This window comes from Sander lucioperca, chromosome 10, assembly GCF_008315115.2.
Source record: "Sander lucioperca isolate FBNREF2018 chromosome 10, SLUC_FBN_1.2, whole genome shotgun sequence".
NCBI lineage: Eukaryota > Metazoa > Chordata > Actinopteri > Perciformes > Percidae > Sander > Sander lucioperca.
The window spans coordinates 35,656,913-35,678,489 of record NC_050182.1 but is presented as its reverse complement, the minus strand read 5'-3'; the positions used below and the strand labels follow the sequence as shown (position 1 = coordinate 35,678,489).

General features: G+C 43.0%; 1 long non-coding RNA gene across 1 annotated transcript; it reads left to right on the top strand.

Moving 5' to 3' along the window:
- The first annotated feature begins 14,005 nt into the window (after nucleotides 1-14,005).
- Nucleotides 14,006-21,313, top strand: LOC116035236. The gene is made up of 3 exons (XR_004101307.2): nucleotides 14,006-14,018; nucleotides 14,577-14,578; nucleotides 21,096-21,313. It is a non-coding gene; the product is annotated as an uncharacterized LOC116035236 (long non-coding RNA).
- Nucleotides 21,314-21,577: the final 264 nt, after the last annotated feature.

The window sequence follows — 21,577 nt, the reverse complement described above, 5'->3', positions numbered from 1 at the left end:
TGTCGGAAATGTAATAAAACCCTATAATTTAATAACTTTACCAATAATGTTATAATTCAATTCAATTCAATTTTATTTATAGTATCAAATCATAACGAGTTATCTCGAGACACTTTACAGATAGAGTAGGTCTAGACCACACTCTATAATTTACAAAGACCCAACAGTTCCAGTAATTCCCCCAAGAGCAAGCATTAGCAGTGGCTAATGCGACAGTGGCGAGGAAAAACTCCCTTTTAGGAAGAAACCTCGGCCAGACCCAGGCTCTTGGTAGGCGGTGTCTGACGGTGCCGGTTGGGGATGTGCTGAACAGTTCAATTCAATTCAATTCAATTCAATTCAATTTTATTTATAGTATCAAATCATAACAAGAGTTATCTCGAGACACTTTACAGATAGAGTAGGTCTAGACCACACTCTATAAAGCCCCAACAATTCCAATAGTTCCCCAGTGGCAATAATAGTCACAAAGATAATGGAACAGTGACTACAAATGGTAGTCGTAGTAGTTCATGTCATAACAGGGCACTGAAGGGCGTTACAGGATGTAGCATGGCACTGCACAGCATGGGCGGGCGTAGCAAGACACAGACACTTGGTAGGACGCAGCCGGACACTGCAGGGCATTGCAGAGCGTTGGACCACAGTGACAGCTCCAACCAAGATCGTGGTGCCACCCTATTCCAAGGGAATATTCTGGGCAGGAAAAGAAATATAAGGACTCCGGGGAGTAAACTCACCAGAGCTAGGTTAGTAACAAGCATTTCTGGGGCAAGGATGCACACAAATGGAAACAAATGGAAAGAGAGAGGAGAGAGCAGCTCAGTGTGTCACAGTAAGGAAGGAACATCCCCCGTAGTCTAGAACTATAATAGCATAACTAAGAGAGGTAGGCTAAATATAGGCTATATTATACCTTTCTTTAATTTATTTTTTCAAAACTGATTATGTAATAAGTTTGACGAATATTGTAAAAAAAAGTAGCATAAAACCATTAATGGCAAAATAATGGCAAAGAACCATTATTTGCTTAAAAATAAAGACCTCATGTTTCCAATAGGGCTGTCCCAAACGATTATTTTTTAAACGATTAATCTAGCGATTATTTTTTTGATTAGTCGACTAATCTATCGATTAATTTTTTTTAAATTAATTTCAATTAGCGATTATTTTCCCATTGCTCAATTATTAACAATTTACACAAAACAAATTTCAATAAGGTTCAAATCTCTATTCATTAAAAATGTTTAACACTGCACTGTTCAAGTAAAATGAATTTGTAGTGCAACCTGAAGCCAAAATAAAGTCACTTTCAGGAGGAATACAAAAATAAAAACTTAAAGTAAACAGAGCAAGTGCAAAAAGAGTAGCCTGTATTTGCTTTGCTGTCTTAAAATCCATTTCAACATCAACAAAAATACATTAAACACAAAACTTTTATTTTCCACCTTAGTTGTGAATCAAACAGTCAAATTAAAAAATTCTGGTAACACTGCTCACTCAGAGTAACATTAATAAAACTGGTTGTGCTTTTGGATAGGGGTGCGCCAGTCAGATACTCAGGATCCGAACTGTAATAAATGCTAAACTAAAATGCAAAGGAATGTAAACAACAAAGACTTTTTAGTGCAAACTGCATAATGACACAAACCTTTAACAATAAACTTGGTGACTGCCCTGTTGTCAACATTGAACTAATGGAGAACTAACATAAGTGCAAAGGAATGGAATTGAATTGCCTTGTTGCTTAAAGGTGCTGTAGAAATAAAGTTGCCTTGTCTTACAACCTCAGCCTGTCAGTCAGTCACCAGGGCACAGAAACCACCGTTGTGCCTGCATGTCTCAGGAGGAAGCGTCACCGTGAACGCTTTCGGCTCGCCATTAATATCATATCGCAGCAAACGCTGTCTGCATGAAGTTTTGAAAACTGTAACCACACTTGGAACCACTTTATCAGCATTACAGTGAGTCTCTGCGCGCGCACGTGTCTGTGTGTCTGTGTCGAAGCTCCGCTGTCTGTCAATATGCAGACAGGACAGATAAGCTTGCGCTTACGTGCTCAGATGCTTTTTTTTTTTTTTTTTTTTGACCCGACGTAGTTCAGGCGGCAGGCTGGCAGCCGCCTAAACTGCAAAGTGCTGCAGGAAACCCTGCTATTTTTAGATTTACACGTGAGTGACGCTCATAGACAGTTAAAGAAACGCGACGCATCGACGCAAATTATTTGTGTCGACGCATTTACGTAATCGATGACATCAACTACGTCGACGAATCGTCCCAGCCCTAGTTTCCAAGCATCCTTTATTCTGTGCACAAACGTAGTGATAAAAAATATTATTTATTTTCTTGTTTGTCTAGCAATTCTATTACGTCTACGTCCCTGCACTGTTCACTTTTGCACTACCACCATTGTACACACTCTACCATAGCACCTTATTATGGTCATTGCATCACATGGTCAGTCCATAGCAGACCTTTGTAATCACTTCACAAATTGTTAACTCTTTAAATTCCTGTGAGTGATTTTTATGTATGTGAGATATATGTGTGTATGTGTGTTTGTTGTGGTATGGTTGTCTAAGCTACTGGATGCCTAAAATTTCCCTCGGGATGAATAAAGTATCTATCTATTAGGCCAGTGACGTCATGATGCTGTGAAATGCGTCAACAGCAGGGTTGCCTTTGATAATACTCATTCACACCAGGGAAATGGTGTGTGTTTTGTGATGAAATGAGACCGAGACTAATAGAATGACTCAGGATAAGAGAGAGAGAGTTGGCTGTGGCACAGCAGTAGTACACTTGGGATCTCGTGTTTCATCTTTTGATTTCCCAACACTAAGCACGAACATATGAGCCTCGCAACCCTTTTTTTTCTTTACGCTCTTCCCAAACTTTTCACATTTACCTTCTTGTGTTACACCTTCCTGTCACTCTGTCACCTTCCTCTCCTCTGTTTCTCTCTGACCTGACTTTCTGCCTGCCTCACACAGAGGATAACTCCAACTTAAAACACTGCAGAGTTAAAACAAACCCATTTTGCCAAAGTGAAAATAAACCACTTTCTTTTCTTCTCTCTCTTTCTCTTCCTCTCTCTCTGGCTGTCCCCCCTATTTAGCCTCAGTGAAAATAAACTGCTCGTTCTCTATTTATTTTAGGTAGGAGGACCTGACCACCGCAGAGTTTCCTTTGGGCCATTTCATCCTTAACCTGCTTAATTTCCCTGTTAGAACAACGTAATCTGGAACCTCACGCTGCTAATTTGTGACATGCGAACATATTTAGGAACCAATTAGATGTCAGTGTCCTAGTATGCCGAAGTTCACCATCCCAATTTGGTGATTACCTATTACTTGATTTCCTAAATAACTAAATGTTGCTACATGTGCAGTGATGATGCATCGTCCCATGTCAAAAATCTTTGAGGTCAGTGGTGAAACTGAGCAGCCTCTTCCTCTATTCCTGAAAAGGTGACACATTACAGATGCCAGGAAGTGCAGCATGTATGTGGATGTAAGCAGACCCATGGCTCATGTGCAGGAGACGCAGGGAGAATAATGATAGGTTAGCACGTCGGTGTGTTATGGCCGAACATGCGAGGGGGTTTCAGTAAGTGTTAATGACCCAGGAGTCCCAGGACACACTGGACTTACTCATTCTGGCTTTAGAGGTTGAAACAACTCAACAGTTGCTGTGGTTACACTGGCCAAATGTTTTCTGTCCAAAAAGTAATTGATGACTACCACCAAAGTATTTACATGAGCGTTGAATAAAATGATGGGATAAGGTGTCCTGTTTACATACTCTACAGTAAGTAATTAGAAAGTGGAGCTGAGATATGCATAACAGTCTGAATCCAGCACTCCAGCATGGGTGAGCTTTAGAAATCAATGAAGCCTGCATCGATTGCACTTAAATGAGTTTACACTTGTGCTTTTCACTAAAGAAGAATAGCAGCGATGACACCCACCATGTATCCAGAAATTCATTGAAAAGTAATAGAAGTCACATATGCAAGCATGGATACGGTGTTTTCAGACCAATAGTTTGTTTGCTCTGGTCCGAATCAGCTGATGAGCGTTTTCCCATTGGTTCGTTTTCAGATTACATGGAGGCAAATCCAAGCGAACCAAAAATCCATCACTACAAACCATGCAAGAACGTTCACTCCGTTTATTGGTCAGATGTGTCGGGGGCGAGAGCCAGAAAATAAATACAGCAAGAAGGTCCTGTGTTCTGGACTATCATTGCATATTTGTCGCATCTCGATGGTCAAACCAGCTCATCTCATTTAAATAATTTTCTAGACATTGTTTCACGTCCCACATTACTATGTCTGCTCTGTTCCCTGAGACTTGGCTCTCCTCTGCCGGTGTCTGCCAGCATTCTCACTACAAACAAACTATACCGAAGCTTTCCAGAGTTTGTTTGTATCCGGAACGAGACCACCTTGGTCCGGCTGTTTTGGTCCGCATCCGAGTGTGATTGCTGTGTTCACACCTGCCTAAACGAACCACACCAAGGGGGTATACGCTCCAGGGTTCGATTCAATCTAACTAAACAAGGCAGGTTTGATAAAGCCCTTAAAAAAAATAACTAGAGACCACTATGCTATGGGATCACACCAGCCGCTACACCAAATCAGGCCAGGGGCATAAACCTGGGCAAAGTAACCACGCAGTTCCGGCGTCTTTGCTCAAACCACACCCATCTTCGAACTCTGCCTTCATTATGATCACAACTACACACATGTACAGTTAATTTTCTGTTTTTCTCATGCATTCTTTAATTATATTAGGTTTTGAAGCTTCACTTTGTGGTGGTGGTGTTGGATTGGACTAGCCAGGTTCCAGACCTCGGGGTTGCACATTTCCGAGTTGTTCAGCAGTGTCTATTTCTATTTATGCCAAGTAAAGATGGAGCTAGCTAAGGCTGGAATTAGACTGCATGTTTAAGGGTCAACTTTTCAATATACAGTAATATAACTCATATACATACATACTGTACATGCATACATGCATACATACATACATGCATACATATGTATGCAGTGTAATGCAAAAAAAAAACTATATAAAACAAATTAGGCCTAGAAAATGTACCTAAAGTGGAACTGATAACCCTCTAACACAGTGTCAACAACTTAAATAGTTTTGAGAAGTCTAAGAGTGATGTTTTACATTGCTGGCTTACAAGGGATTTGTTTTTCCGTTTACTCTGTGTAAATGCAGCTAATGTGTTTTGAATGAAGCCTTTATTCACTCATTCAAGACTTACATCATGCTCTGTCAACAAATCAGCATACATTGTCTCCCCACATCTTTTGTGCAGGCTGATTGCAGGTTGATATATGCATGTTTCCTCTGCCATCAACAGTAGAAGGTTGGCAGCTCAAAACACACAACAAATGTTAATACTTTGTGCCAACAATTCCCCACAGCATCAATTTCTCCATGCTTTATTCATGAAAACTCATGTATTTCTTTTACTCCCTTTTGCACCTTTCCATTCTTCCTTTTTTTGTTGTTTTTCGGCATTGTCACACCTCTTTTTTTCAGTCTCGCCGGACTCTCTTTGAGTTTCTCTTACTTTTACATGTACCGTATATCTGTCCAGCTCTCATCTTCCCATCCCACTCCCTCATATCTGTTTCTCCATGCCTCTCCTCTCACATGCTGCCAACTCTCCTCTGCTTTCCAGCTACACCATTATATCATCATCATCATGCACATGCAGGGCAGCACATTGTTCAACAGTAGAGCTTGCATTGTGTAAAGAAAAGACAGACTACCTTTTGTCTTGTAAAATCACTACCGGGTTGTTTCCAGTTTGTTGGCCAGGTCTGTATTTGGGTGATAAACAGCACTGTCTCCCCCTATTCTCTCTTCCCAGAATCCCATCTATTTTGATTATTACTCATTAAATGAGTCATTAATTAGTCACTCTCTTTAAGGATTTCTTCTTTGAAAGCAATGTATATTCTTTTTTTCTGTTATTGGGTATATTATGTTTCCCAAAAGACTGTAGTGGGAAAGGCCTGAATCTGCCACAGATATTTTTCATCAAGCCAGTGTGTGCTTTACAGTTTGTGTTGTTAAAGACTCCTATTATTTTTAAGGACACTGACCTTAACTCGAATAGGAAAAGAATGGTTGGACCGTCAACCCCTGTGCTGACAGCGTGTCCAATACAAGACGAACACACGTTGAATGTAATAATGTGGATGGGATGTGTCTTTGTGTGCAATGTGCATGTGTGTTTACACACTTCCAAGAAATCTGGACAGAGAGCTTATTCATCTGTGTTTTGTGTGTGCCTTTAAATGGAGATAGTTGGTCTGTGGTGTGTCACTTTGCCTGATCAAATTAGGAACACATTGAGGGAAAACTCTGTATGTGTGTGTGTGTGTGTTAAAGTCCAAACTGGTAGACAATTACCCTAGCAACATCTGGCCATGCATCCTTTATAGCTCCTTTAGCACAGAGAAAGACAGTATTGTTTTGAGGCAGTTATACTAACACACACAAACGTCCTGCACCAAAGCATGTGTGTGTGATTGTCCTACCAGAATGTAGGCATGCATGGGAGTGTTTAAGTGGGCAGGTTAGTGTAGGGCAGCTAGTGGGTACTTTGACAGTTCATGTTAACATGTTACTTCTGTGTATGTATTGCTGCAGCTGGATTTTAATGACTTTACATGAACGTTCTCATAACATAACAGCATCAGGTTCTCGATGCCATTTATGTGGCTGAAATTAAAATGAACAGTGAATGTAAAGAGCAGGTGACCTTAAATACTCTGAATCACATGTTGTTATCAGGCACCATGAAGCAGTGCTTTCAACCAAAACTGTCTACTGCTGCAACTGATATTCTGAGCTAAATTGTGTCTGAATGGCTCTGGGTTTACACAGTACCTGTTGTCTTGACAACAGTGACCCATGGCTGCCTTATGACATCATTGCTTGGTCTAATTAGGTTGCTGGGAAAAATCCCCTGCTCTCAGCCCAAACAGCCAGACCACCACGCTTCACTTCAGTGAGCTAGCCTTCTAGGAAACGCTCTTGTGTTTGGGTGGAAACTCATACACACATTAGTGGCTGCGCTAAGATAAGGATGCACTTAAAGACGTTTGATAAGGGTAGACAGCAGTGTGCAGATGTTGCTGAAAATATACATAAATAAACCTCATAATGTCCAAATACTTTCCAGGTTCTAATATATATATGCATGCATGTTTATCTGTGTTAAGGCGCGCACACACACACACACACACACACACACACACACACACACACACACGCACACACACACACACACACTCATGGACTTATGCGTATACACTGCACAGCAGCTGTGAGCAGAGAGAGCCAAATGAAAAAAGCCTCCCACTTCTTAGAAAGAAGAAAATTGCTCCAACCTTTTTTACGCAACACATTTATGCTTCAAGCACATACACCACGTCACTTCTACAGCATAACAGCACTCTGTTTATTGATTTTGAGAACAGAAATAGTTGCTTCACGAGTTACATTTGTTTTGAATGTTTTGTTTTCTTTTGTTGACAATTCTTGCTAATTTCCCCCCCATATCTCTGTAATTAAGCATTTTCTTATGCAATTAGGTTCAAACATGCGTCCTGTTTGTACATACCTCGCTATGCTTTTACGCGCACGTTGCGAAACAAATATGCCTGAAGTGGGCACAAAAGTGTTAGTACATCTGGCCCTTACTCTCTTAAACCAGGAATACCAAGCCAAAAAACAACAATATTAGCTATTATAGGTATAGGTAGCTATTAGGTAAAGGGGTTTAGGAATTAGTTTGAAAATATTTTGTTCAATTCCTCCAACTGCAGCTGTCGTATATTAGTACAGAAACCGTATCAAACCTTTTTTAATACACTTAACTTCACAAACGTAGTATGAATTTAATTATTTTGCAGAGATGGGAAGAAAAATGTTTTGGAACGCAGTGGCGATACTGAGCCAACTACAAGACACATCAACAGAATAAAAAGAGGAGAACATGGGTTAATGAGTCTCTGAGCAACTTGGCATGTTCGATGATTCATCTGTCACTATCCTCATTGTGTGGGTTTTTGTGTCGGTGCATGTAAATTTATGTGTGTGTGGGTGCTGCTCAAAATGCCAAATCGCCCTCATCGATATCATCCGATGGCAAAATGGGTTCTTGCCCACTTTGTCCAATTGGAACATGAGCCAGAGCAAACAGGGGTGTAACCTCGTAATGCATCAAGGCGGGACTCCACCAGGGTGTGGTGCATCGGAATGTATCTGTAACTCTGTGTGTGTGTGTGTCTGAATCTGTGTGCTTGAAAGATAAGGGGGAAGAGGGAGAAGAGGACAGGGTGGGTGAAAAATTGGGAACAGAGGAGAGTGTAGGAGAGAGTGAAAGGAATGAGGGGACTGGGAGAAAGGACAGGGACAGAAAAGAAGAAGCAGACGGAAACATGTTCATTATGGCGTGGTTTCAGTGATTTATTGATTGAGTCACTGACTGATTTATTGTTTAATTACCTCAAAAAGCAGTGACTTAAATAGGAAGAGCCTCCTACTAGTGAATTACAGAAGACACTCAGAAGCCTGGAAAGCTGATTCAGTGTTTTTGCTAGTGACAACCCCATGAATTTGAGCGAAAAGAAATTGATTAAGTATATTTTACCAAAATATCCAAACTATTTCTTTAAAGACAACAGCACAAATGTTTAAGGCCATGTTCAGACTAGCACAGCATGAAAAAATGCAGCTGCCTCAGACGTTTTTTAAATGGAGCACTGCATTGGCACGGCTGGGGTGTTAACGTAGGCGGCTTCAACATAAAAACGTATTAAAACTGTTTCAACTTTTGTAGGATATTTAGGGCGACTTCAACTAGTAAGGCGTTGCGTTCGTTAATCAATGACAATCAAGAGCACATATCTGGACACAGCAGGGTAATTCTACTGTTAAGCATGCAATCTTCTATACAGAGAAATTGTATAAGTAATTGAAGCGGGTGGTATCTCTCGCCCGCGAACCGGTGCCATCTCACTCCCTCCTCTACTTGCAGCTCTCCTACTTATAGAACCGAACATCCCGTAACTACTTTTTTCAGTTTTCAGCTGAAACACTGTGTGTTTTGGCAACCTTTAGTGTAGATGATTGTAATGTTTATTGCATCTTACCTAATACCTGCTGCCATTTACGTTCGGCACGCAGTGGCGCTCACTCACCGGAGCAAGCTTTGAGTGTGTGGCACAGCAACCTTCTGTGTTGTTGATAATTAGGATGTGCAACCAATCAGATGGTGCTGTGGGCGGGACGTTGCGTGAGAGTGGCGACTGGAGGCCGGCTGCATACACGCTGCTGTTTATTGGAGTGACATGTCGACGCGGCCGCCATATTGGTACAGACAAGCCATGCCTCCTAATACCTGTATGTCTATCGAGACAGGAGGTCCATCCACATTTAAAATCAGCATTTCTCACTAGACTTACAACCGATTTGGGGATTTTTCACAGCAGATTTTCCTGGTAAAAAACAATAATTAATGGATAACAGAAACACTGCAATGAGGGCTTCCAAAAACCCTACAGAACTTGCACTATAAAATCAATTTAGAATTTTTGGATGAGTCAAAAATCATTTTATGAAAATGTAGGCCATTAAGTATAATTAAATGCACTGTCCCAGCTCTAGACAGTTTATAAGCACTTATTAACTGTTTCTGTCATCCTGAAACGTGCTTGTTGAATGCTGTCACCCCTCTCTATTCCATGATGCCATTCTTCTTCCAGCACGGCTGTTGCTTTGGCTAATGGCTCCCATGAGATCACATCAAAGCCAGCTTCGTAGCTCACAGAAAACTGTCTGTTGATGGAGACAGGGCCAGAGTGACACACATACACAACATTCACACATCCAGGCATGCGTGCACCGACACAAACGGTGAAATTCTCGGAGCACAGAGTCCCGTCTGTCCCCGTTGCTAGCTGACATCACCTTTTTATGAAGTGCACCCTGTTTTACACTGGCTAGGGCCTTGTTTGGATTGGGCTGGGCTGAAACTAATACTGCTGAAGGGAAGATCGGGGGAAGGAAACCTGGAGGTGTGACTTAGAGAATGAAACCAGACCTTAAACTGGGGCATTTTAGATTTTGGGCAGTGTATCCAGATTATTTTTCTCAGCTGGATTTAAACCAGCAACTGCACTTTCCTAACCTGGGTAAGAATCACTGGTCCTGAGCTGGAGAATGGATCTGAGGATAAAACTCTCTGAGTTGAAATTACATTATATCACATCATTAATCTCACTCATTTTACACTACTAATCAGGGCTCTGTCGAGGGCAAGGCTCTGCAGTTGGCAGGCAAACATGTTGAGATAGACATTTTCCAGCAGGCTCTCTGCACACTCTGAAGCAGCCGTTTCAGAGGATTAGACGAACCTTGTGGTATGGCGGTATGTCTCATACCTCAGCTGCTCCCACCGCAGTTAAAAGGTTTTTGTCAGTATGCATCTGGGTGGGTATGTAGTGGGCATGTCAGTCAGCGAGTCAGTTTGAGTGAAGCTGGTAAAACAAAAAAGAGACTGAGAGAGTGACTGAGATGAAGAAGTGACATTTATTTACCCACAGGGTATTTCTGAGTATGCACTTTCAACGGCAGCCACTCAATACGAAAGACGTTAGGGGGAATAGGCCTTTTTTCACAGAAGACATTTTGACATGTAACAGTAGGAAACACACGTGTAAATAATACAATTAATGATGACTGCTTTATGTCTACCATACACTAGAACACTTTGAACAGACCCCGACAAGACTAAAGTCTGACACCATCTCACATCTAAAGACAGTCATCTCACTTCTAACGTTAAAGACTGTCATAATATGTAAAGGCTAGGGATCTTGCAGGGTCAGACATTGACAACTAGATTTGTTTTGAAAGATTTAACCAATCTAACTTGCAACCGCTAGCGTTAGCTGGTAACTTAAAGGAAAGTTCTGTTCTGCCGTACATGCAGGTGAAGGGCGGTTGTACCCAGAGGTAGGGCTGGGACGGTTACCGCATTAATGCAATACTGTGGTCGCGTGACGCCTACCGCGGGTCTGAGCTCGTCACCGTCATCACCGCAAAAAAACATTGGCCTGCACATGTGCACGTTGTGTCTAATGACATGGATTCATTAATTCTAATTACATGGATTGGGTCTGATGACATTGTGTCTTACATGGATTCAAAGTTTTCTAAAAAAAAAGTTGTCATCAAAAGATGGAGCATATCCGACCTTTCGTGAGTTGGGGAGCGCAATGTTCCATGACACATAATAACATTCGAGTACCTGTGTAATGTCTTGTATCGGAGAAATGTCTTTTCAAAACTATGCTCTGGTTTTCAGACTTTGAATTATACAGGCCACTTTCATGCAGTCAATATGCTCTTTTTGTGCTATTTTTAAGCTTCTCTGCTGCCGCTGTTGCCACAGCAACACACAGGTGTGTAATTAGTCTCCAGGCTGCCCCACACACCTGATCACATTCAACTGATTATCCTGCAGGACCTGGAAAAAGACAAACCATTTCACCCAAGAATTGTGCAACATGACCACAGCACATTTGTTAGTGACAAACAACACTGCAATTCTTGCCATTGGAAGAAAAATTGTCAAGGAGCTATGTTACAGGCCCTGTGATAGTTCAGACACCTTTCTGTTATACAGCTAATCTGAAGACATTCTAGAGTGGTATTGACACTTACCAATCCCATTTTACCTCAGACGGGGGGTTTCTTTTTCACTAAACTAATGACCATCCTCAGAAAAGTTAACAGCTGCCTTTGCTGCTACAAACTAGATAACAGCATAAAATAACCTGAAAGTTAAATTCTGTGTAATCTCTGATTGAGCCCATGTGTGATATTTCACAGCAAGTGTGTTGCCGTGTTGATGACGTTTTTATTGGCGTGCACAAAACCGGAAGAAAACAAACATCTGAGGCTGAAAAAGAAGGGTGATTTACAAAAAGAAGTCAATGCCAAATCGCCAGACAAATTCAAGGAATGACAAGAGACTTGTTTGTTGATGACCACATTACGAACCAGCTCCATGAGGCGGTGTTATACGTGTTGTATCCTGTCAGCTGTATGCGCTGCCCAGCGCCACCCCTTGGCGAAACCAACCAGAGTATTTCAAGTAAGTGAGAACACACCTCTCTCTCCATCCCATGGGCCTACCACCTGTGGGAGGAACCGCTGGGGTCGGGTGCGCTGCCACATGGGTGGCGGTGAAGGTCAGGGGCCTCGACGGACCAGACCCGGGCGGCAGAGGCTGGCTCTGGGGACGTGGAATGTCACCTCTCTGTGGGGGAAGGAGCCGGAACTTGTGCAGGAGGTGGAGCGCTACCAGTTGGATCTGGTGGGGCTTACCTCTACGCACAGTCTCGGTTCTGGAACCATACTCCTGGATAGGGGTTGGACTCTTCTCCGGAGTTGCCCAGGGTGTGAGGCGCCGGGCGGGTGTGGGGATACTCACAAGCCCCTGGCTGAGCGCCGCTACGTTGGAGTTTACCCCGGTGGACGACCCTACGCCTGCGGGTTGTGGTGGGGAAAACTCTTGACTGTTGTTTGTGCATATGCACTAGGGGTGGAACGGTACATGTATTCGTATTGAACCAAAACGGTACGGGCGTCTCGGTTCGGTACATGAATTTACACGGAGAATACACGGTATAAAAATAAATAAAACTTGTGTGCAAATTAATTAATGTAATGCGGAAATAATGTAATGCGGAACTACTGTTAGATGCGTGGGTTCTAGGGACACCTAATCTGTAGCCCCGCCTTAGCTCTGAAGCTAGCCGAGCTCCGCCTACATGTAGTTTTTTGCAGGTCGACGGTCCAGTGAGTGAGTCAGAGATAGCAGCACTAAAGGACGAGTATGCCGAGTGGTGGCGACCCACAAGAGTTAGAGGACCCGCCGGCCTCTTTAAGATCGCAAGTTTGGGAAAACTTCGAGACTGTATGGATGAAGCCTGGAGCCTCCCGTGTCATGCCCTCCCGCCTGGTGCTGTCCCGGCCTCGAAAAATTAGGTCTTCGGGTCAGTTACAGTAGTACAGGCGAGAGAGTGGTGGATAAGACGAGGACTGTGTGTTGGCGTTGTTCAGCAGTTGTTGGGTATGTAAGTGGAAATACATCTAACATGCTAACGCATATCCAACGCCATCAACCAGCTGTACCAATCGCTGGAACGAGACAAAAAAAAACAGTCCAACTTCTCCTCCCTACAGTGCTTAACCAGCCTTTAAATACAAATACAAATAGGGCTTCAAGTATTTGCTGCATGTGCTCGAACCTCGTTACAACATGCCATCCCGTCCACATATTTGTTGTTGTTATTATTGTTTATATATGTAATTTGCACTTTCATAAATAAGAGATGCTGTATTTCCAGTTTTATAGCTGATTGTCTTATTTTGTTTACAAGTTACAGATGGAGTCTGGAGATGATGTGGGGTACTCTTTGTTTACTGTTTACATCTTACTTTACACACTAAAGGCTGTTGCAGCTAGCTCAGGGGAGAGAGACTGTATGACACTAGGTGGTACAGCCTGAGACATGCACAATAAAAAAAATTTGCCTTCTGCATTTTTGTTATGCTTTTCCCTCCATTATATTGAACCGAACCGAACCGTGATGTCTGAACCGAGGTATGAACCGAACCGTGACTTCTGTGTACCGTTCCACCCCTAATATGCACCAAACAAGAGTTCGGAGTATTCAGCCTTCTTGGAGACCTTGAATGGAGTCCTGTATGGGGTTCCAGTGGGGGACTCCATAGTTCTGCTGGGGGACTTCAGCGCGCACATGGGTAATGATGGTGATACATGGAGAGGCGTGATTGGGAGGAACGGCCTCCCTGATCTAAACCAGAGTGGTTGTCTGTTGTTGGACTTCTGTGCTAGTCATGGATTGTCTGTAACAAACACCATGTTCGAACATAGGGATGCTCATAAGTGTACCTGGTACCAGAGCACCCTAGGCCGAAGGTCAATGATCGATTTTATAATCGTTTCATCTGATCTGAGGCCGTATGTTTTGGACACTCGGGTGAAGAGAGGGGCGGAGCTGTCAACCGATCACCATCTGGTGGTGAGTTGGGTCAGGGGGTGGGGGAAGACTGGACAGACCTGGTAAGCCCAAATGGGTAGTGCAGGTAAATTGGGAACGTCTGGAAGAGGCCCCTGTCCGACAGACTTTCAACTCACACCTCCGGCAGAGCTTTTCGTGCATCCCTGTGGAGGCTGGGGGCATTGAACCTGAGTGGACAATGTTCAAAGTTTCCATTGCTGAAGCTGCGGCGGGGAGCTGTGGTCTTAGGGTCTTAGATGCCTCAAGGGGCGGTAACCCTCGAACACCGTGGTGGACACTGGTGGTCAGGGAAGCCGCCCGACTGAAGAAGGAGTCTTTCCGGGATATGTTATCCCAGAGGACTCCGGAGGCAGTGGCAAGGTACCAAAGGGCCCGAAGGGCTGCAGCCTCTGCCGTGAAAGAGGCAAAGCAGCGGGTGTGGGAGAAGTAGGAAGAAGGATTTTCGGTCGGCACCAAGGTGCTTCTGGAAAACTGTTCGCCACCTCAGGAGGGGGAAGCGGGGAACCATCCAAGCTGTGTACAGTAAGGATGGGACGCTGTTGACCTCAACTGAGGAGGTAATAGGGCGGTGGAAGGAGCACTTTGAGGAACTCCGAAATCCAACTAATACGCCCTCTATGGTAGCGGCAGAGCTGGAGGATGATGGGGGATTGTCATCAATTTCCCTGGTGGAAGTCGCTGAGGTAGTTAGACAACTCCACAGTGGCAAAGCCCCAGGGATTGATGAGATCCGTCCAGAAATGCTTAAAGCTCTGGGTGTGGAGGGGTTGTCTTGTCTGGGACGGTGCCTAAGGAGTGGCAGACCGGGGTGGTGGTTCCCCTGTTTAAAAAGGGGGACCAGAGGGTGTGTGCCAATTACAGGGGTATCACACTTCTCAGCCTCCCCGGTAAAGTCTACTCCAAGGTGCTGAAAGGAGGGTTCGGCCGATAGTCGAAACTCGGGTTGAAGAGGAACAATGCGGATTCCGTCTTGGTCGTGGAACAACGGACCAGATCTTTACTCTCGCAAGGATCCTGGAGGGAGCCTGGGAGTATGCCCAACCGGTCTACATGTGCTTTGTGGATCTGGAGAAGGCGTATGACCTGGTCCCCCGGGAGATACTGTGGGAGGTGCTGCGGGAGTATGGGGTGAGGGGGTCCCTTCTCAGGGCCATCCAATCTCTGTACGACCAAAGTGAGAGCTGTGTCCGGGTTTTTGGCAGTAAGTCGGACTCATTTCAGGTGAGGGATGGCCTCCGCCAGGGCTGCGCTTTGTCACCAATCCTGTTTGTAGTATTTATGGACAGGATATTGAGGCGTAGTCGGGGTGGGGAGGGGTTGCAGTTCGGTGGGCTGGGGATCTCATCACTGCTTTTTGCAGATGATGTTGTCCTGATGGCATCATCGGCCTGTGACCTTCAGCACTCACTGGATCAGTTTGCAGCCGAGTGTGAAGCGGCTGGGATGAGGATCAGCACCTCTAAATCTGAGGCCATGGTTCTCAGCAGGAAACCGATGGAGTGCCTTCTCCAGATAGGGAATGAGTCCTTACCCCAAGTTAAGGAGTTTAAATACCTTGGGGTCTTGTTCGCGAGTGAGGGGACAATGGAGCGGGAGATTGGTCGGAGAATCGGCGCAGCGGGTGCGGTATTACATTCAATTTATCGCACCGTTGTGATGAAAAGAGAGCTGAGCCAGAAGGCAAAGCTCTCAATCTACCGGTCAGTTTTCGTTCCTACCCTCACCTATGGTCATGAAGGTTGGGTCATGACCGAAAGAACAAAGCGGCCAAAATGGGTTTCCTCAGGAGGGTGGCTGGCGTCTCCCTTAGAGATAGGGTGAGAAGTACAGTCATCTGTGAGGAGCTCGGAGTAGAGCTGCTGCTCCTTCGTGTCGAAAGGAGCCAGTTGAGGTTGTTCGGGCATTTGGTAAGGATGCCCCCAGGGTGCCTCCCTAGGGAGGTGTTCTAGGCACGTCCAGCTTTGAGGAAGCCTCGGGGAAGACCCAGGACTAGGTGGAGGGATTACATCTCCAACCTGGCCTGGGAACGCTTCGGGATCCCCCAGTCTGAACTGGTTAATGTGGCTCGGGAAAGGGAAGTTTGGGGTCCCCTGCTGGAGCTGCTCCCCCCGCGACCCGATACCGGATAAGCGGACGTAGATGGATGGATGGAGAACACATCTGACACGGACAGTCTCCTATTGTGTGCTTCATGTGTGAACAGGAAACTCCAGTCCTGACTATATCGGGACAAGATTTTTTCAGACGTATTCCGGAGTTCATGTGAAACGGCTTTAGATGGATTTTGGATTGATTTAGATCCTTACACTTACACCTTACAGTAAGTGTAATGTTAGTTGCTAGAGGTGCGGGAGCTGTGTGGTGGCTCATGTGCAGCAAAAGCTATACTTGTGTGTGTATTGATTTATGTGATCGTACTTTTCAGAACAGTTTGTTACTATGGATACTCTGCTGCTTATTGTAATAGGCAGTATCATCAATCATCAGTGATTCTGCTTGTCATATCTGATCGTCTCTGTGGATTCTTTTTTTACATTACGGATGAGATTACTCTTGGGTCTCAAATGAGTTGACACATTATACTCTGCTATAAAGTGGATAGCTTTTTTTGCAGGGTGTGGAAGCTGGTTAGAGGGTCTAGCTGTATGTCCAGTGTGTACGACTGACCTCTAAATTACATGTTCTCTTCAGTAACGCTGGACAGAAGTGGGAGATGGGATTTCCCCTGGCTGCATTTGTACCTTTTATTTTCATTTGCTTTACCTTATGTTGGCCATGTGTGTGTACTGATTATTTATGAAGTCATGAAAATACATAACTTTATTCAGAACACTACTTGTACTGAGCAAATGAACTGTAAGAGTTGAGGTTATATTTTGAATTTCACTCATATTACCAAGTCATAATGGCAACTTAACATGAATGTGCTTTAGCTCAACCCACTCAACCTGTAACCTCTGTGATATTGGAAGCAGAAGGTCCCTGTTGTTGAACTGATGAGCAGTTCACTTATAGTTAGAAGAAGAAACATTTCAAGCAACTCAATCCAAATGATTCATTTCTGCAGCATCCTAACTCCGTCACCATTAACAAATGCACAAACTTGGATTTATGAGTTAATGTATGTCGGCATGTATTACAGAATAAAATTGCATCATGTATAGTCCACATGAAAATGTCACTTAAATGTATTTCTGCATTCATGTCTGAGATCCTACAATTACTTTGGGAGGAGGTTTTGGCAAACGGAGGAATATATTTGAAAGTTGGGACAAATAAATTGAAACACTACTTACTATTGGATATCAAATGCTACTGATATCCCACCATTAGTGGTATTTTGGCTGACTTCTGTATTACAGTTATTCACCACTAGCGATGATCAGCACAATTCGGTTTAGTGCTGTGGCAGAGAAAGTTCTTTTTTGAAGACCGTTGAGAGATAAAGTGGACGTAATTCCACTTCTGGTGAGTGGATTAGATTCCCCATGTTGTTCAATAAGTGAGTTGCTGAATTTGGTCTTTGAATTATATGTCCTCTTTTCACTTAGAGATGCATTTCCATCAGTTGAGGACATATACATGCAGTCACTGATAAAGGTTCACTGTGCTTATACTGGGGTCAGTCAAAGAGGGTATGAAAAGGCTTAGACCCAAGCTAATTGAAAATATTTTGAGGGGGTTGTCTATGACTAAAAAACTGGAACAGAGAAATGAGGGAAGATCACGTTTTTGTAAAATGTGTGTGATTGCCAATAGATACTTTTGAGAAGTGATGTGAACATGTCAATAGTCTAAAGACTGATGGATTCTAAGAAAGCTTTATTTTTCAAAGCTTCTAGGAACGCCGTTAAGGGACTCTGTGGTTTCACGGTTGTTGTTTGCCAACAGGAAGTGCTTGCAGGGCTCATGGTCAGTTTGTTTGGTTAGTGTTGGAATGTTTTCATGGCACATTGACGCATTCAACACAGATTTATTTCTTCTTTTTTTATTCTTTTCTGTCAGAGAAGCAGCAATCCAGACCCATTTCACCCACTAACTCTTTGGCTTAACAAGTTTCCAGAAACTGTTAGTCATTTGTACCCCCCCTAGGGAGGAAAATCAGTAGTTCTAAATGTACTACTACATTGTAGAGGTAGTTTTATGTTGAATTTATATCCTAACTGTACTTCACTGAAAAGAGTGAAAGAGAATAACGATATATGCAGCAAACGATGGATTGCAACAAAGGTAGTAAATAAAAGTCAAACTTAAATGGACAGTGGACAAACACCAAGATGCTACTCTACAAATGTCAAAAGTTAGTATGGTCCACAGTAAAGGTTTCATACTGTTCGGGTCAACAGAGTTTTATTAAAACCAATACCATAGTTATGAAGCTAACAGAACTTTGTGTAGTCAAGAATTTGTAAGCGCCAAGGTTGGAGCTTTAATCATCCATTCACCACAGGCTTAGAGTAGCTGACTTTTCACAATGACACAGCAATATTTGGTGACCATAATAGTTAGTTGTTAAATGTTGAACTTATTGCTAACATCTGTGATTTGCCACAACTCCAACTATAAAATTGGTGCAGCAATTAATCTCCGTAAACTTCAACCTCTCCTGTCAGAAATAGTTAATCTATCACAAATGAATGGATCAGTTATAAATGATTTTCTCTGTCCTTTGGATCTAGTATCCTTTGGAGGAAAATAGTTTAATTAAATTCCATATGGTTATCTAAGAGAAGCTTTCAGCCCCACTATACTGGAGATGCATCTGCCTACAAGGACCTTTGAATCAACACTTTGACTTTTGCCCCACATTTGAGGCCACATCCTCTCCTGTGATCTCCTGTTTTAATGTCTCATTTACTTCCCCACTCCCTTTACTCTCTTTTCACCTCCTCCCTAGCTTTCCTAAAACCTCCTGTTTTCTGTTTTTCTCTACCCTCTCTTCTGTCCCTCCCTCTTCACCCCCACCTCCTCTCCTTTTGGTAGGTTAGTAACTAATGTTCCTGGGGGGCTGTTCAATTTGGAGAAAGCCTTACCCCCTGCATTGACATCTGTTGCCTGCTACCAGTGAGTCACACACCCATCCCCACACACACACACACACACACACACACACACATACATACACACACACACACACACACACACACACACACACTGCCTCTCCCTGCCTGATTATCCCCATCTTCTCTGCTTCTCTTAAATAGTGTTACACCTCTCTCATTTACACTTGTTCCACTATCCTCCTTGCCCCTTTTTGTCCTCCTTCTTTACCTCCTTCTCCATCACTCACTCTTATTTACTCCCTTTTTCCCAACTGTCTCTCCTCTTAAATATTTCTGTGCTGCTCTTACCCCCCACTTTTCTCTTTAGCTCTCCCACTAGGTCTGTTAAGAGTACAGCGTTAACCCGAGACCAAGACAAAACAATGGATATTACACAATAATCTTCACCTTTGCCCATGCACCATCCTTGTGTTTAACTCTGATCCTCATTCGTAGTGGGGGTCTAATGTGCACGGGGGCGGTTGCCTGTTCATACTCAGAAAGTCCATTAATATGCTGTCAATATGTTTGTTGGAAAATGGCTCATAACATTTCTTTAAAAAAATTGCTTCTTTTCAATCTTAACCACTGCTCATGGTTTACTCTTCCTCAATAAATGAGCACGTATGACTCATCAACGGCAGTAGTTGTTTTGGTTGAGATGCCTATCAACATGTTCAATAGAGTGCACGAAGAAATGTGTTTTCTGTTAGCCATGATAATCCAGTCAATACCTCCATAATAATCCAGTCAGAGTATTCGCGAATGACGTGCCAGTGTACAGTAGATACCAACAACGTTGCTTTCCATTATCAACCATGGCCGATAGCGTCTTCCTGTCGTGGAAGTCCCAGATACGTCAGAAAACCAAACCCTGTCTTGTCTGGGTTCATGGCGTCATTCGGAGGTGCGCACAGCTCTGTAAATTTCACCGCCTTCTCTAGGAACTGCGTCTGGATGACTGCCGCTTCCAGTACTAATTAAGGTACAGATCTTGCTGGGATTTAATTGCAATAAACACATCAAAAGGTTGCAAAAATAACTACATTATGATACAGATTGTCAGTTCTGCCAGCAAGACAATAAGCAAACAAGTAAGTGTATTGAAAATCATGGTCTGACCATTAACATTTTATATATATATATATATATATATATATATATATATATATATAGCATAACCAAAGTAAAGGATTTGTCAATTTCAGTAGAACACCATTCACAGAGATGGAAGATTGAGAGAGTTAACTGGCAACTTTGCGCAATCAAAGATGCTCTTTGCCAAGGAGCATGTTGTCCATTAGTCGTTAACTGTGGGCAGATGTACTCTCCTGATCAAGTGTTAGTTCATCCTATTCATCTTAATCCACTTTCAGTACGAGGCTTCATCACATTTTCACTGCTTTTAAATTGATGTTGTCTGAGGGACCCATGGGGGAGAGAGAAAGTCAGAGAGAGAGAGCTACGCTATAAACTCTTCCATCCATCACGATCACTGATTAAATCCATGTCTGAGCTTCAGCCAAGTAAAAATCGAAACATTTCCCGCTTCAGAATTTAAATGAAAACTCCAAATCTTACATTTAGAGTCCCTAAGAACCTTAAACCATCTCTGTGGCTTGCAGGAAGATCAATGGCATCAGAAGGTTAGGCTGCTAAACTTGTATAATGAAAACACAAGTAGGTGAGGTTTTCTAAAATCACACAGGTATTTTCTTATTAAATCAACATAATAATAATGTTCCTATTCAGCACCTAGTTTCGGACTCTGTATTGTGTAATTGTAATTGTATTGTCATCTGTCAACAGTAGTTATTCAACTAAATTCAGAGTCCATTTATTGCACATGACAAAAAAAATATGGTTCTGTGTTTTTCAGATGGTGACATTTAAATGGGCAGGGCATAAAAAAATGTTTTTGTTTGGTTCCGGTTGGTTGTCAGTTGAGGTCATGGGTCGGTGGGGAATTTGTTTTATTTTTTATTTTTATTTTCCTTTACAGTAGCGATGGAACTTTTTCATAACATAGCCTACCTGTACTACATGTACTCTACCACCTTGTGTGTCCCAGCATGTTACACACACACACACACACACACACACACACACACACACACAAGCTAACAGGCTAACGGCTTATTAGCTAGCCAAACACCGAGCGGTAACATCTGCAAAGATTGGATCTGTGAGCGCATTAATCTGCTCAGTGTGCGTCTTATAACAAACAGAGCGAGCAGACTCTAACATCTGTTGATCCGTGCAGGACTTTAAAGTAAGTAACGTCAAAGGTTACTATATTATTATTATTATTATTTGGGAACTTCTGTCGTAAGGGCCGACGGTGAAATCGTCAGACAAATTCAAGGAATAATTTTAGTTATAT